The 16069-nt window shown below is 46.3% G+C and overlaps 1 protein-coding gene, 1 long non-coding RNA gene and 1 pseudogene across 3 annotated transcripts in view; all 3 read left to right on the top strand.

The window, feature by feature from the left end:
* Positions 1 to 16069, top strand: part of LOC116432319 (headcase) — a 204951-nt gene that overhangs the window by 97249 nt on the left and 91633 nt on the right. The window lies entirely within an intron of this gene.
* Positions 1 to 16069, top strand: part of LOC143175222 (uncharacterized) — a 32295-nt gene that overhangs the window by 9317 nt on the left and 6909 nt on the right. The gene's annotated exons all lie outside the window — the stretch shown is intronic.
* On the top strand, positions 4222 to 8496 carry LOC143175224 (facilitated trehalose transporter Tret1-like; annotated as a pseudogene).

The raw sequence follows: 16069 nt of genomic DNA, 5'->3' as shown, positions 1-16069 counted from the left end.
GTTGCTTAATGATTTCTAGCCCCGAGGCATTATACTATTGAAACTACTCTTCTGAACCAGAATGCTTAGATCAGCCTTAAAAATTTGATTCAATTCGAAGGAATACGTGTTTTAGCCCTGGTAATTGCTAATAATATTTGCACGTAAGTTCTATTTGATGAGCCTTGAAAGGGTAAACAACGGCAATGATGTAACGCTGGATCTAAAGGATTGGGATGGTTTCAATCGCTGCGATCGGGAATGAAGAACAGCCAACGGTTTTATGCTTCTATAAACTATTTATTCGCCTTAAGTATATTATATAGGTTCATGCGTGTAATGAGAGGAGGAAGTAACCATTGTGCATTGCTGCTTAACGATCACTTGCGCCGGCATGTTTTGCATTCGTTGGGCTTGACGCAGCGTTTTCCTGCTCTAACGTAATTTGGTTTGCAACGGCACGCGGCGGTGGAATTAGTACACGCCTGCAACAAAGGCAATGATACCATGAAAACGAAATTTCGAAGTAGGTCTAGATAGATGCTGTAAAATTAGCTACGCCTTATCGAGTACTCACGATACGCGGACAGTTCGTTGGATTCGGCTGTTGGCAGGTCGGCTCGCATAGTTTTCCACAAAGCGTCCATTCTTCGTTCCGCGGACACCTCCGAATTTCCTCCGAGCTGTTACTGTCGTCACTATCGTGACTACCCCTACTGTCGTCACTATCGTGACTACCCCTACTGTGATTCTCTCCACTGTGCTTCTTTCCACTGTGCTTCTCTCCACTGTGCTTCTCCCTACTGCGATCTTCACTACTGCGACTGTCGTGGTCGTGTGCAACTGGAATGAAAGTGTTAAGAATATAACGTTTTGGCAAGTGCTTATTCTTTATATCGAATCTGAGTTTCTTCGTATTAAAGAAATAAAGTTGAAAAATACACTGGCTTATCATAAAATAATCATTGAAAACATCACGATATAGTTTGAACTAGTTCGTAGGTATAGCTTTGAATGTTTACTACAGTAATTTACAATTTTATAGAGATGTGAGATAACGAAATTCTCAGGTTTTTAAACTTTTATCTTTCATACCAAACTTAAACCAAGGTTCATCGAACACGTTCAAAGATGAAACAAAATTACTTACTAGCTACAGCAGCGACCACACAGAAAAGTAGAACAGTAAAAATGTAGCGAGACATAGTCGATCCTTCGTTCTATCACAGCTCGTTTCGAATCTGCTTTCTTTTATAATATGAAATCTATCCAAGGTATCCTTCTTTTTATACTTTCCATGTTGATCCAATATTTGTACGCTCGCTTGTCTTTTCTCTCCGGAGATAAGGTCCGACAGCTTTACACAAGTTATTGTTTGCCAGGATTACCGATCTCTGTGTCGCACGTGCCGTTTTTTGGAATACATAGATTTCGAGAGGAAATTTACCTAGCCGGATTCACATGAAACGGTAATATTTTTGCGTCAGCGTGCAGCCGACAGCGGGTAACCACTAATTAACGGGACACTGGGGAAACTGGTTTCAGTCGCAGGGAAGATTTCGCGACGAAATTTGCGTTCGACCGGTCGGTGCCGCGGTACTTGCTGAGATATCGCTAGTTAACGGAGGCCAGAAATGAAGCGATCCTGTTCTTAAGAGAGGAACGGTGACGGTGTGGGACCTCGAAGGGCGATTTCTCGATTCCCCCTTCACCCGAGGTCTTCATTTGTCTCTGGTCGTTAGCTGTCGCCTTCCACGGGCGAACTTTCGATCGAATGTCGTCGAACTTTCCTGCCGCGAACTCGAGGAACACGAGGAACCCCGGTCCCGCGACGGACATTTAAATGCAAATACACTTTTTACTTATATTTATATGCAAATACGGTTGTTCGCCGACGGTAGACGGGGAACGGGGTCGGAAAGGGAGAAGGGAGAGGGTGAACAGAGACACACGGGTCGGCCGGCGACGCGACGCGAATGAAAACGACGCGTTCGAGAGGCGAGAATGGGGCGACCGGCCGCACGCGATGCGTCGCCATTGCCGCATCTCGCGTGCTTCCTCGGTTTCGATTACTCGAGGTGCGATTCGCCATCGCTACCTGCGTTAGAAATCACCTTCGAGATCGGAATTACAAAATATTCGTTCCCCTCTGGGACTTGGGAAGGAAGTCTACGTCTTCAGGATGTTAGATAATTTACTTTCTTCGATTCATAACGTACTGTTTTTGCAGATTATATTAAATTCTGTGTATAATTTTTATAGAATATTCTTATCAAGAGGATTAATGACCTTTGTAAGAATATCTGGTTTCCAAAATACCAAATTTTCAGAGTATCAAATCTCCAAAATAGTAAATCTCCAAAATCCATAATTTACAACATGCCCAATCTTAAAGATACCTAACCTCGAAGATACTTAAACCCCGTAGTATCTAAGTTTCAAAGTACTTAATCCCCAAAGTATCTAATATCTAACAGATGTTAACGTAGATCGAATGCAGCATTACAAAAAACTAGAATAAATCGCAGGTGGTCCCGAAAAAAGTCGAGCAGCCAGCTTTCTGGTAAGCAGCTCGCAGCTCGCAGCTCACTAGATTCGTTCGCCGTGGGGTGAACAATACGCTGCTCAGTTACGCGGCGACGTTTCTTTTTCAGCGGCGAGATTGCACGGGTGCTCGCCTTATCGTTCCCGTGGTGGCATGGGGGATTTCATTCGAAGACAGTGCATCCTCTTTCCTCGCCGCATAACGACACGCTCGATCACGACTCGCGTATATATATAGTCCGCTTATGTATCGTTATCGGCCATCTGTAGCTCTCCCTCCGCGGACGATCCTCGTCAAGGGAGTATCGGAAAGCCGGATCGGAGCGGGCCTTGATCGTCTCTCCATATACTTTATCGTTTCTTCGATTCGTCGGGAGAAGAAGCGCTTCTATCCTTCCCCGACGTATCGAATCCTACGTATAGAATGAATAGACGCAAGAAGCATCTGCTACCATCCTCTTATATTAAACCTAACGACCGATCCTCAGGAGCTGATGCCGGATTATATGATTCACTTTTATTACCGGCAAATGAACATCTTATTTTCTTATTCAAACGACCCGAATGTCTTCGGCTACGGCGAATTATAATTCCAGCGCTAAATTTAGTATCAACCTGCCACTTGGAAATGCATCTTTTATCCCTGCACCGAGCGTATACCTCTACGCAGATCCTCATTTCTGCCAATCTTTGAAAACGAAATCTTCAATTGAAACGCATTCCTTTCGTCGGTGGTTCAATGGGAATTAATTTAAAACGTTTCAACTCTGATCCGATAGTTCCGACGTTCAAAATTTCATGGACCATTCCGTATTGTACCTCCGTACCTGTAACAATCGCATCGAATTCGCGTCTTCATCGTCGGCCCAGAAATATGAATTCCACGACTGCAATATAACTTAACCACCGAGCTTGTCTCGAAGATCTAGATATCGAGGCTCGATCGATCTTCGAGATGGTCACGGCATCGACGTCGGGACATTTAAAATGTAGATGCGATCGGTCGAACACCTCGCCGATTTAATCGTTTCCACGAGCGGCGCGGCGCTTCGCGTGTGTTGCTCCCCCTCTTTTTTTTCTCTCCGCCATTATCTCGACAAGGGCTCTCTCTCGCTGAAACCGAAGACAGAGAAACGCGGTGAAGGGTAGAAGGAGTGCGGGAGAGTGCAGCCGATCTGTAATCCGAAAGTTGTCAGCCGCACATCGCGCTGCCCTAATGGAATTTGAATGTCGTTAGCCGAAGTAACCGGGCGTGAGGAAGGGACCTTATCCCTATTACCTCGTCGCCGGGGTACGCTCTCGCCGCCGCAGGTATCGCCCTTGAGGACGGAGCCTTAGCCGAGACCCGGCTCCGGTTTATTGGAGCGCGAAAATGTGTCGGGTTCGACGATCGTTTTCTTTCGTCGCGCTTAGAGTCGCCTCGTTTGATCCCGTCGACTCCTGTTCCACCGTGGTTATCCTAATTCTCTAGATCAGGGATTCCGCCTGATGATCGACACATTGGAATATCTTACCTGCAGACAGATTCTCTCTTATTCGTTCGAGATCCAGAACTTTTCCTGTGGAAGTATTGACAAAAAGAGTTTGCTGGAGAAAGTGAATTTTTCAACTAGGTTTGGATCCTATCTTGCTCGAGACTTCAGATGTTTGGTTTACTGAATTCTAGTTTTCTATTACAATTCTTCTGGTTCTTGAAAGATGGAGATGTTCGTATATGAATCGGGTATTTGAGACGGTATACACATCATTTTTGGTATATAAATTGTTTTATGTATTATATAATTTAGTTGTAATCTACACTATCCGTTAGTATTGATTCTTGAAGTTGGCAAGCTCTAGGTAGCTCATTGCATCCAGTGTTATAAAACGCTGACGTGAACTTATATCCGGATATTCGAAGGCTAGTGTCTTGTTTGAAGTGTCCTTGTTTCAACCGGAATCGTCGGAAATAGTCGCGAATGGAGGTTCGATTCGACGAGTCGTAAAACATGGCGTAAGTCCAGCTGGAGGACTTCAAGAAGCTCCTCAGGGAGAGGCTTCCACAGTACGTCAGTGCATCAGCAGGTTTTGTCTTTTTACATCATCTTCTCGCCGAGGCTTGCCTCCAATTCTCTATCCCCAGCCTTAGGTCAGTTCTACAGAATGTACCATTACAAACACTCCAACCTTTAGTACAAGTCTATTAGGGACAACCAGACAATTCACTTCTGAAACTTAACTATAAAGGTTTGTAAAAATAATCGCCACGCGTAACGTGTACAGCAAATACGCCGGTACATTCAGAACCTCGTGGAGTATCATCAATCATCCTCCACTCGAGCTACCTTTCACTTAGCGAATAAAAAAATTGCAGCCTGCATGGGTGGCTTTTCCATGGGATACGGGATCAGTTGTAGCGCTCCTTGCGTCGAACTCTTGAAGAGCGATCACGAGTAACCCTTTCCTACATACGTGATAGTGTCGGTGTTCCCACTTGGCGCTGCATTGGGCGTTCTCCTAGTGCCTTGCTTGATCAATAAAATCGGCCGAAAGTGGACGATGACGTCGCTGGGCCGGGGTTCGCGATAAGCTAGATCCCGATCGCGTCTGCGATCACATGGTACCGTTCGTGATGATCATTGGCAAGCTGGCGACCAGCGCCTATGTGCTCAGTAGAGATCTCGGAGAAACAAGTTCGTGGCAAATCCTAATGATAACATCCTAATTCAACACTTATGAATAAGATAACGATGATCGTGCTGTGAATGGGGGTCATTATGAACCTTCTAACGTACGGCTTCGTGTCAGACACTTAAGGAAGATCTGAAACGGAAGTTAACTAAAACAAATATCAGTTCTTTTGAGTTTGAACTAGATATTGTTGCCCTATTATTAGTTGCTGCGCTTTAAAGCGAATGAGGATTTCCCTTTGTTTCTAAGAAATTATCAACGCCGAATTGTCATAGACAAAGTAGTTGAATCTAAGGCTAACAACTAGCTGCGGCAAGTTCAGCGTTCTCAATATTCCTTGAACTGATACCCTAAGAACCCTAGATGTCTTCCAACTGCTGTTCGCGATCGGCATCCCGTGTGCGTACACTTTCGGCTACGCTAAGGACCTCGCGATAATATCAGCACTGTGCTGAGTCGTACCTGTAATTTTCGCGGTGTTAATGTTCTTCATACCTAAGAGAGCTCGTTGTACTACTTGTCGAAGAACGACGTCGCACCAGAAAGGAGGTCGATGCGGTTCTTCCCGACTACGACATCGATCCCAAGATTGAAGCTTGCAGAGTCAGTTAAAAAGTCCTCTTTCCTCGGACAAACTCCCTTGAAGAACCGGCTGTGTCCTGTTCAGGAGCAAGTGGAGGAAAGCAAAGGCCAGGAGGTGAAGATCGCGTCGTTCCTGAAGAAACCCGCGCGTTGTTCCCGAAGAAACCCGCGCTGAGGACGATGGTGGTTACGTTCGGCTTGATGTTAGCGCAGCAGTTCAGTGGGATCAACGCGATCATCTACGGGGAGACGATCTTCGAGCAGACCGGCGTCGACATGGACTCCCTGCTGCAGATGGTGATCTTCGCGGTGGTCCAAGTGATCTCTTGCGTCGCCTCCGCCGAGCTGATCGATCAGGTTGTCGCTAGGCCGCCGCGCGACAACCTTCCCTTCGAGCGCTGCGCTCGTTTACCAGCGATTTGCGGCTGGCCGTCGATACCGCTGGCTACCTAATATGGCCAGCTAGCTGGCGTTCTCTGCCAACGAGAACGTTCCTCGCTGCCAGACGTCCTGTTGACGAACTGTTCGGAGAAACGCCTGGGGAGTCGAACGAGAGCAACTAGCGCGGTGCTCGCTGTTGAAGGTGGATCACGACGTTAGCAATATTTTACTGGTGAAAATTATTGTTACAGCTGAGTCGGAAGTACCTTTGCAGTGTCGTTTTTCGTGACGTGTGTCTGTCTCCGGTCACTCCGGACCTTTTCTTCGTATTGAGGACTCATAATCTTGAAACCGCCGATAGCTTGACTGCCCCTGACTTCCGCGTGCCTGTGTATCTTAACCTTTTGCCTTGGGGCTGGTTACCTGGCAGCTGATCCTCTTAATTCTTAGTGTCCTGAATTGAATTGGAATGGTTTTAGTTTTTACTATGAGTTTTGTTGTAAGAATTGTTAATCTTTGAGATTAGGTTTTGATTGATTCTTTGGGATTCAGATTTTCAGGTTCTTTGATCGTTCGGAGGATTGTTAAGTACAGTTTAAGGAATTTTTAGGGTATGCAGGATTAAAGCTAATGCATTAAAATGCTCGTACTAGATTAATTGCTCGAGATGGATCGTTATAATTCCCTGGGCATACATTGAAGAGATATTCCTAGAGAAGCTGAAAGGAGCTGCCTCGTCCTGCACAGCGTTCTTCAGTTGGGTGCTGTCGTCCATAGTGGCAGTGATTTTTTCAACAGGAAATTCGATACTTTGGATATTGAAGATTGAGATCATGTAGGAAATCTTCTGTGAAATAAGCTTACCCACAGTTAAATTAATCTGCAACTTGACCTAATCTAGGCTAAAACACACGTTAGTTAGCACTAGACTGAACATTAACTCAAACCAGATCTGAATTCAAATTCCAATTCAGCAGACATATATAACTCTTGAACTAGATTTTCAAGTTCAATGTAGACACGAAACTGTTTGCCTTGCGAGTGATGTAAACACATGAAACAGACAGCTCATACATAACGAAGTCACTTAAAACAGCATCGACGTTTCCCGTCCGATTAATTAGGGAGTAATGATAGATGATTGATCAGTGTTCTAACTGACAGTTTCTCGGTCGGCTAGAAAGCTGGTAGAAAGTTTTTCGTGTAAAACTCGTTAGAAAGCGTTCACTGTGTTTCCAGAAGACCTGCAATCCGGCGCATCAAATTTATTATCAGTTCCCTGCTGCTTCTTTCCCAGTTGCCAATGGTTTCCATTAAAACGAGCGGTTCAGGCGATTCATTAACGCTCCCCACGATCGCTAAACGATCGCCGAGTCGCTTAACGATTCCACGATACGATGGGATCCGAGAACTCGCGTACCGCGCCGTGCACCGAATCAGGATTCATCTGGGTTTCCCGCGTCGACGCCGGCCGATGACGATGACGATGACCCTCCGCGGGTCTCGCTCGCGGTTGCATTTATCATGCAGCTAGCATCGCTTGGTAGGCGTTCGCTTTCATCGATTATACATTCGAATTTATATTTATGAAGCGTAGTAGCCGCTCGTATCGGCGTTCTAATAATGGATGCTGCTTACAAACATCGCGTCTTCAGGGTCGAGCATCACCAACGAATCCTACTCTCGCCCACTAAGCCGTCTACGGCCGAAATTTTCCTCCGGCGTTCGAAGCATTACACCAATCCTCTTCCATGGAACAAAGGGTACTAACAGTTCCAATTTATTCCCCTCTAATCGTATGGATGATCTTCTACATCAACAGAAACAGAACATCTCTATCCGAAACCGCTATAACAGTGTATATAAATAGTCCATCGTACAATAGTCCATAAAATCCGCGTGAAGCTTTTCGTTAAACTCATTTACCAATCGACTGGCAGTAGTAACATCCCTCACGCCTAATCGAAATCTCATAAGAAAAGTTAATCGATCCGCTAGCGATCCGCTGAGTCCAGCAACGCTATATCGTTCTACTGTAATTTCGAATTACCAGCGTACCGCGTTATCAGAGATCGTTCTCGATCAAGTATCCCAGAATGAACTAGGCGCTGGTAATCGATTGAATTCCAATCGGAGCGTTTGTAACGCGCGTCGCAGCCGGATGCTCGCCGCGTTTCGATCCGGAGAAGGAGAAACCAGCTCGAGGACGGCGTCGATCGGCGAAACGGGCACACGAGGATTATTTTTCCAGATCGATCGCGAGAAACCGGGCCGGGCCGAGCTGAGCCGGGCCGTCCCGTTAGTCCTTATTCGGCGCGATCACGCGCTCGCGCGAAGGGTGTCCACTTTCCGGCGGGAATCGCTCGGTCCGACGCGCGACGCGTTTCTTTCGACTCGCTCGAAAGGGAGTGGTCCCGCGGCGTGCGCGCCGCGTGTGCGTCCCCTTCGCCACCGAATAAATTTGCCGGTGAAACTGAAAGCACGCGTGAGAAAGCCAGCCTAGCAAGAAACCGCCCCGCGAGGCAGGGAGAGTACGCCAGACGAGTTTTTCGCGCGTTCACGCAAGAACGGGGCGGTTCTTTCTTCGTGGGAAGACGCTGGCCGCTTCTTGCGCCCTCGGATGATGCTGTTCTTCTGGAAGACGATGTGTTTTTCGTGGACCCGCTACGATGCTTGACGTGGCAGCGACTTTTAGCGTTTTATTGACCTCATCATCGGATGCTATAGATGGCTTAGCTTGTGAGGATTGGAAGGGCATGGATTCTAGAGTAAATTGTTTGGGATATATCGACCTGTTAACTGTGGAATTTAGTTTCAAATATCTCTCATTTTGCGTGCAATAATATAAAAAGACGAAGCGTGTACTCGTCAAACGTAGAACGAATGCACCTAGGGTATACTTTAATGAAAACCCAAAGCAAAACAAAGAAGAATTACATGTTAAAGAATTAGTATCATTTCAAGTTTTAAGATGACGTGTATACTCACCAACCGCAAATGTCATATCGGTAAAACGAAACTAAGGTATCTAGGATTGAAAAGTTGTACAGGATTTAATTATTGAAAGAATACAAGATTGGCACATAATTTCTAGCATGTTCTCCGACTATTAAGAACCTATTGTTGTTTATGAAAACTCCCAGGATTGATATTAAGAATTATTTTAGTCTTTTCAAGGTTGAAGGAATTTGCTACTGAAAGGATTATATATGGTTAAGTGTTAGATTTCCGGAATATCGAACCTGAAGACCAGTCAAACACATTCAGTTCGTGAGATCACGTGGAAATTCGATTGATTGAAGCTATACTACAGATATTTCGAGAAATATAGCTTCAATCGGGAGAAAAGGATGCAGATGAAGTAGGCAGCCTGGTTGACCGGGTGCCGTTGGCTCCCGGTGTCCTTTTGCAGCGTGCTGGACCAGTCGATTACTCGAGAGCCAGTCCGAAGTCGCTCGTTCGAGAGCCGTCTGTTGTATATTTCATGAACGGCGAGTTTCCATCCTCGTCGTTGCACCGGGAGGGCGAGTCTCTCTCCACGCGCTGTTCACGTGGCATCCAGCCACTCGCGATCCCATCGGCGAACCATTTTATTATACTTGCGGCCCGCGTTCCCGGAAAATTGTGCGTTTTTTCGCGAAGCTTGCCGCGAAATTTATGTTTCCAGACAGACACGATTGCGGGCGTGCTGTCGCCGGACGGTGTTCGCGGGAAATTCGCGCGGTAAAATATTTGAGCGTCATCTGGTTTGGACAGCAATAAGCAGAATACAAATCACTCCGCTAATAGATCATTAGAAGGCGTTGAAAACCATCTTGCAAGCCTGACTAGCGAATCTGTGAACCAGTAGATTATATTTATGAACATCGGTATCTAATTAAGAATGATACAGGAAATGAAATTTCTCCAATCATACTATAACAATCTTCAATTACATTCGGCTATTCATCAGTACAATACATAAACATTTCCGCGATTCCATCTCCCATATTACCTTAGTATCTCAGACTTCAATTCCATCAAACGAAAATCTTAATTTCACTCTCATGTAGCTCCGCATTATTCCTAAACCCTCATCATTTGCTATTACCCATTCAATTTCTCTATTACCTCCACCATCATTACCTACAGCTACGAGCAGAAGCGACTCACAAGAACATCCCTGATCCCAGGTTAAACCAGTACTCATGCCAGAACTTCTTCCTAATCGAAGCACAACTCGATCTCTACAGGAGTTTCCAGCAAGGAGAGGGTTCGGAATCATCCCGTATCGAACCAGCTGGTTCTGGTTCAGTTTTTCTTATCGTCGGCGACGGTATCGCCGCGAACACAATCGGAGCGGATTGTCGTTTCCCCTGGAACCTTCGGCGGCCGTCTCCTCGCCGCGAGTCGACCCACACGCAATCCACGCTTCAAGGTTCCGTTCGCGGATCGGCTCGCAGACGGCGCGAACGTTCGCGCAGATGCGCGAGCGGTGCGCGTCTCGCCGCGTGTCCTCTTTCGCTTCGCTCTCCTTCTCTTTCCTACTCTCTTTCTCTCTGGCTCTCTTTCTCTCTCTTCCTCTCTCCGCCTCTCTTTCTCTCTCCATCTCTCTGTCTCTCTTCGTCCCTCCCACCTCGATTGCACACTGCACCATTGCACCGCGGGGCCAATGCCCTCTCCGCGCTCGGTATCGCAGACTCGCTCTCGCGCGCGAGAGACGGCCAGACCCGAAAAGCGTGTGTTGCGAGCGTTTTTTGCGCGATCTCTCTTCCTCTCGTTCGCCGCGCGAACGCGAGGCTGCGCCGCGTGAAATCATTCCCCCGGCCGACTCGATGATCCTGACTCCGAAAGGAGGACAGGTCACCGTGTCACCGTATAAAACTGTTCCAAACAGTTTTGCGGGTCGAGAGACCTTTCTTGGAGGGGGAGGAGTCTGTTGTTCGGTGGTAGGCGATGCGCTTCTTCGAGGTCGACGTTAGATTCGTGGGCACTGAATTTCATGAACATTATTTGAAAACAATATCTGTCTATTTGGATGAGTGAAGCTCTACGAAATGACCGTTCCACAAACTGTTAATTCATTGTGCGTAAACGCCTATTTTTTAGGACCAGTACAACTAAACAAATGCAAATTCAGCGTTGAGTTACAGTAGAATATTCTATCACTTTGGCGAAAACCTTCCATGTTTTAACAATTTCGAAATTTCGTAATAACCTCGGTCAGCGCTTCTTCCAAGATTCCCACAGATACTTCGGCGTTCAAGAAGCTCCATCTATCAGCATCCATCATCGATCTCCCACGTGTACACCGAAGCGAAAGAATCCACGAGAATCCGTACCCGTCCAGTCCGCGTGCAGTGTAATCGTCGCGTCTCGTGGGCGATTAATTAATTTCTATCAGCGGCGATCTCGCGAGCATCCGGATCGCAGGATTCCGTTCGCAGCGCTATCGGCCGACATAAATAACGCGACGCGACGGCAGAAATAAACGCGGTATCGTTCTGCCTGTCCGCTGTGTCCGCGCGGCGTGTACGCTATCGTCTCTAGCCGGTTCGCCGCGGGACCAGGCGAAGAGAGAGGAGACACGAGAGACGAGTATCAGCCCCGTAGGAGGTCGACGTCAATGGAGATCGCTGTTTCGACCGGTCTTTACGGAATCCTTTTATCACCGCGCCGGAGATCGACGCAGAAAGAAACTACTGTGCACGCACGTGACATCAATGGACGCGTCCCGCCGTCTCCCTTTATCGTCAATGGAAACGTCGATCAAACTCTCTACCCCTGGACGTTTTCGACTTCGCTGCGATCTGAGACTCCGTCGATCCTTTATACCCTCTCGCTGCGAATTTCCGCTGGTCCCGGCCGAAGAACGATATGCCCTCCGTTGCGCATGTCGAGGTGTCCGCCTCGATAATTGTCACGAGCTAGTCCCCTTCTCCTGCCAATTACCGAGGCACCGACTTCGCCCCGGGGTACAGTAGAATAGTCCGCTGTCGCGGAGTTGTTTCTGTTTCGCTGTTACATCGTTGTGTACGGGTTACTTCGCTGACTCGCGCGGGAGAGAAGGAAGAAACGTCGCGCTTCGTTTCGATCAAAGGCTTTATTCAGAGTCCGTACGGTTCGAATTTCAAGCCACCGGTCGGACGTGTTCTCCGTAGGTCGGCTCTGGGAAACGAAATCGAATAGTAACTCGATGAGGAGGAAGTTGATTTATTTATTTGCTTACGAGTTGCTTTGAAGGTTTCGACAAGATGAAACGGAACGTGTGTGTGTTTTTTTTTGTAAACGATCGTTGGTTCAAGAGAATACGAGACCTATATTGGTCATACCACAAATAATGCGGTTTACCTATGTTTCTTTTATACTAAAGAATTAAGGTAAACGACATTTGTTTAATTCTAATTATAGTGCATACGTATCTAATCTATAGACCATGAAGAGGAACATATGTTAGGTTAAACCAGTTTTGTTTATCTTAATTATTTAGAATAGAAGAAATATAAAGAAGATGCATTCATGGGACGACCCAACAGTTTTATATTTCCTGGATTAAGCGAAAGCTGTTCTAATATTTTAGAAAGTCCATGCGTCCGGATCGCAATTCGAAAATTGCTCCGGAGATTGTACGTCGAATAAATTCGATTCGTAAACCCGCTCCGAGTCCTCGTGAGAAAACGATCGTTCCTCTCGGACATTGTTCGCGCGGAGCCGAGCATAAATTCACGAGATTCCTCGCGCGACGTATCGTTACATATATCATTTCCGATTGGTCGTGACAATTCGTCGAATAAATCGCGGAGTATATGGGAGAGCTTGTTCGGCTGTCCTCCGGCGCGGACGTGCGCCGACACGATTCGCCGTTTTGCGGCGAGCAAGCGAGAGGAAAGACGAGCGAAATAATCGGCTCGTTTGCCGAGGTGATCTCGGTGAATCGCGGCTCGTTAAAGGAGGATCGGCTAACGTCACCGCGGTGTCTGCGTATTTCCGAGCGACCCAGTTGCATACGAGCCTGTGTGCAGCCGCTGCTCCGTGTGGGCCGAGCGTAGGTACCGTTGCCGATGCGACTTCACGATCGCGAAGTTGACCGAGCTTTCTCCGTTTCTTTCGCGCGGCCCGTTCTGTTCATGCGATTTTCGGTCGATCCGGAGCTAATTTGGATCAGGCATCGGATACATTATGGATCAATTCAAAACCCTCGAAACTCGAATTTAGAACTTCGTAACGTTGAACTTTTGAAGAGGTGCTGACTTTATTTAGTAAGAGGAATGTAGTGATTGAAGAATTAAAGTATTTTTCTATAATCTTTTGTTGACTATACTAAAATAAGGAGAATGTAATAATGTACAAAAACATTTAATTTGGATTCCTGTTGGAGAACACTAGCGTGATTGATAAAGGTATCGATTATCTTCTTTTCTTTGAATTTTGAGAGTTCCGAATTGAAGAAATGTGGAACATTTTAAGTTGTCAGGAGGATCCGATGCTTCGACGTTCCAACGTTTCGATTAACTCATCCCTAGAAAGTACGATACTGGGTCGAGGAATTGCGAGCGTTTCTTTCGCGATCGGTAACGAGACTCGCTAGCGAGATCGTTAACGGTGTCCGCGACGGATATCTTCGATTGCTCGGATGACTTGTCTCGCATTCCGCGCGCCGCTTTATTGTATTTTTACGTAAGACTGGTTTTCTAGGCCGATGTCGGCGATCGCGACAAAAAGAGAACCATTGGTAGATCCAGGAAATCTCCGTTGAACGATTATACGGTAAAGCCTCGATTGTTGGCACGAGATCGTGTATCGAAGTGCGTGCAATTAACTGGGCTTTAGATATCGAGATCGTCCACTCTGCTTTTTCCCCGTTTTCCGACTCGCGAATAACTCTTGTTGTTTTTGTCGTGTGTTTTTATTAACCCCTTGCCTTCGTGATTTATTTCATAAGTGGGACTATAAAATCGCTTTATCGTTAACAGTATTCGAAAAGATAAAGGAGTCTTACTTTCGTGTGTAGCGAACGGACCTAGGCTCCGTTTCCCGAAAGAATAAACCGGTGGCGCGTCGTTGATTTATGGGAATATAAAAATAATAAGTAGCTATTACGACCGTTTCTGTTCCTTGGGTCTTCTCCTTCGCGGAGAGACTATACGACACTATGTACTTAAGATAGTATAATCTTAACAGACTGTATATCTTAAGACACTATACATCCATAAAAGAAACTGTATATTTTCGAAAAACGTATATGTATATATATAGAACACAGGGTACAGGTGCTCCACGCAGAAACTTCTCAACAATAATTACAAATGCAAAGAAGTATCTGCATTTCCATGCATCGATGCACCGAGGAACTTTCAACTCCCGTTTCTTCTCTTCGACATAATTTAAAACTCGTTCACCAGAACGTTCGACAGTTTTCTCAATATTGAATAATTCCAAACCATTCTCTCCCATAGAATACCCCAAATTCTTCCAAATACTAATAAATCAACCGTTCAATGTCTACCCGTCAAATTTCTGCGGAAATCAAGAAAATCTCCGATACGAATTCCTCATCGATAGGTTTGATCGTCCGAACTCGATCAGTCTACCGATTATTTCTCCCAAATACTCTGCACATCGCTCCACAGTTGCTCGGGGCATCCAATAATCCCGCGACTGCAGCGTACCGGCGATCGGAATCCGTTCCCGTGGTCCGCGCGCGTACGCGAGCGCGGCCGGGGGGCCGAGAGAACTTTTAATTACGGTATCCGGTGTAAAGAGAGGAACGGCTGGACAAGAGGGGTGGGGGCGACACGCGAAATGAAGAGGCTGTCAGCGGGGGGAACGGCGCGTCGCTGGAGAAAAAGGAAAGGTACAGCCATCGTAAAGCATTCGCGCAATAAAGCTGCCTGCAGCAACGGGCAGGCTACATATTTTAAGAAATTAATTTGTCGAAGGACAAATTGCCTCGTTCTCGGAGAACAAGGCGCTCGAAGAGTGCCGCGCGGCACGGGAGGCGAAGAGGAAACAGAATGGAAGGGGCAGAGAGTTTAACCTTGCCGCGGTGGTCCTCGTTCGTTGCTTTCTTTTCCACCCCCGCGGCGCGCGAGCGCGAAAGGGTAGAAAGTCTTCCGAAGGGACGACGCCGCGGAAACTCCGGTTCGGCTAATTTACGCGCTCGTAAATCTCGCAGCGGCTGGCCATGTCGCTGTTGCGCGGAGCCCTCGGGAAAATAATAACGAAGCTCGATTCGCAAAAAAGGGAGAATGGTTGATAGATGGCCACGGCGAAGGGAAGAGGGATCTCGACGGAGAAGAAGCGTCTCTTAAACGCTCTTTCTAATTTTCTCAGAGTGGGCGTTTGAACCGTTTCAGTGCAACGAATCTTTAACAAGATCCGCTCGAAAAGTGCCGAGTCTATCGCGCTTCTTTCGCTTCTGCTCGGAAACTGAATGACGCTGTTCTATTTTTATGTAGAAGAATTCTAAATACCATCGATCCATTTCTGTTTTGAAGTAAATAATAGAGAAAGTCAAAAATAAATTGTTCAGAGGAAAACGAACTCGAAGCTGACAGTTTTAGGTAGTGTAACGGAGAAACGCAATCGCGCCGCTTGGCACGGAAACGTCTCTTAACACGTTTGCGGACGGTAGAAATTTTAATGAGCAGTAGAAATAGACAGGTGTATTTTTGAATAATCTTAATATCCAAATTGTGATTATAAATAGAAGATGCTATATAGAATTAAATTCCGGATAAAATGACTTATAAACTTGAATGTTACAACATTCGTGTCATTTTGCATCACAATGATAATGAATCCTAGAAGCATTTACGTCCGCAAACGTGTTGAACACACTTTTTAATTTTCCAAGAGTATCTGTCATTTTAAAATAGATATGAGATGGATCTTCTCGAAAGGTATTCCGAAATGATTTCTGTTCGACCGTGAC

This window comes from Nomia melanderi, chromosome 13, assembly GCF_051020985.1.
Source record: "Nomia melanderi isolate GNS246 chromosome 13, iyNomMela1, whole genome shotgun sequence".
NCBI lineage: Eukaryota > Metazoa > Arthropoda > Insecta > Hymenoptera > Halictidae > Nomia > Nomia melanderi.
Note: the sequence above shows the minus strand (reverse complement) of the source record. Positions and strands in the feature narration are given on the sequence as shown.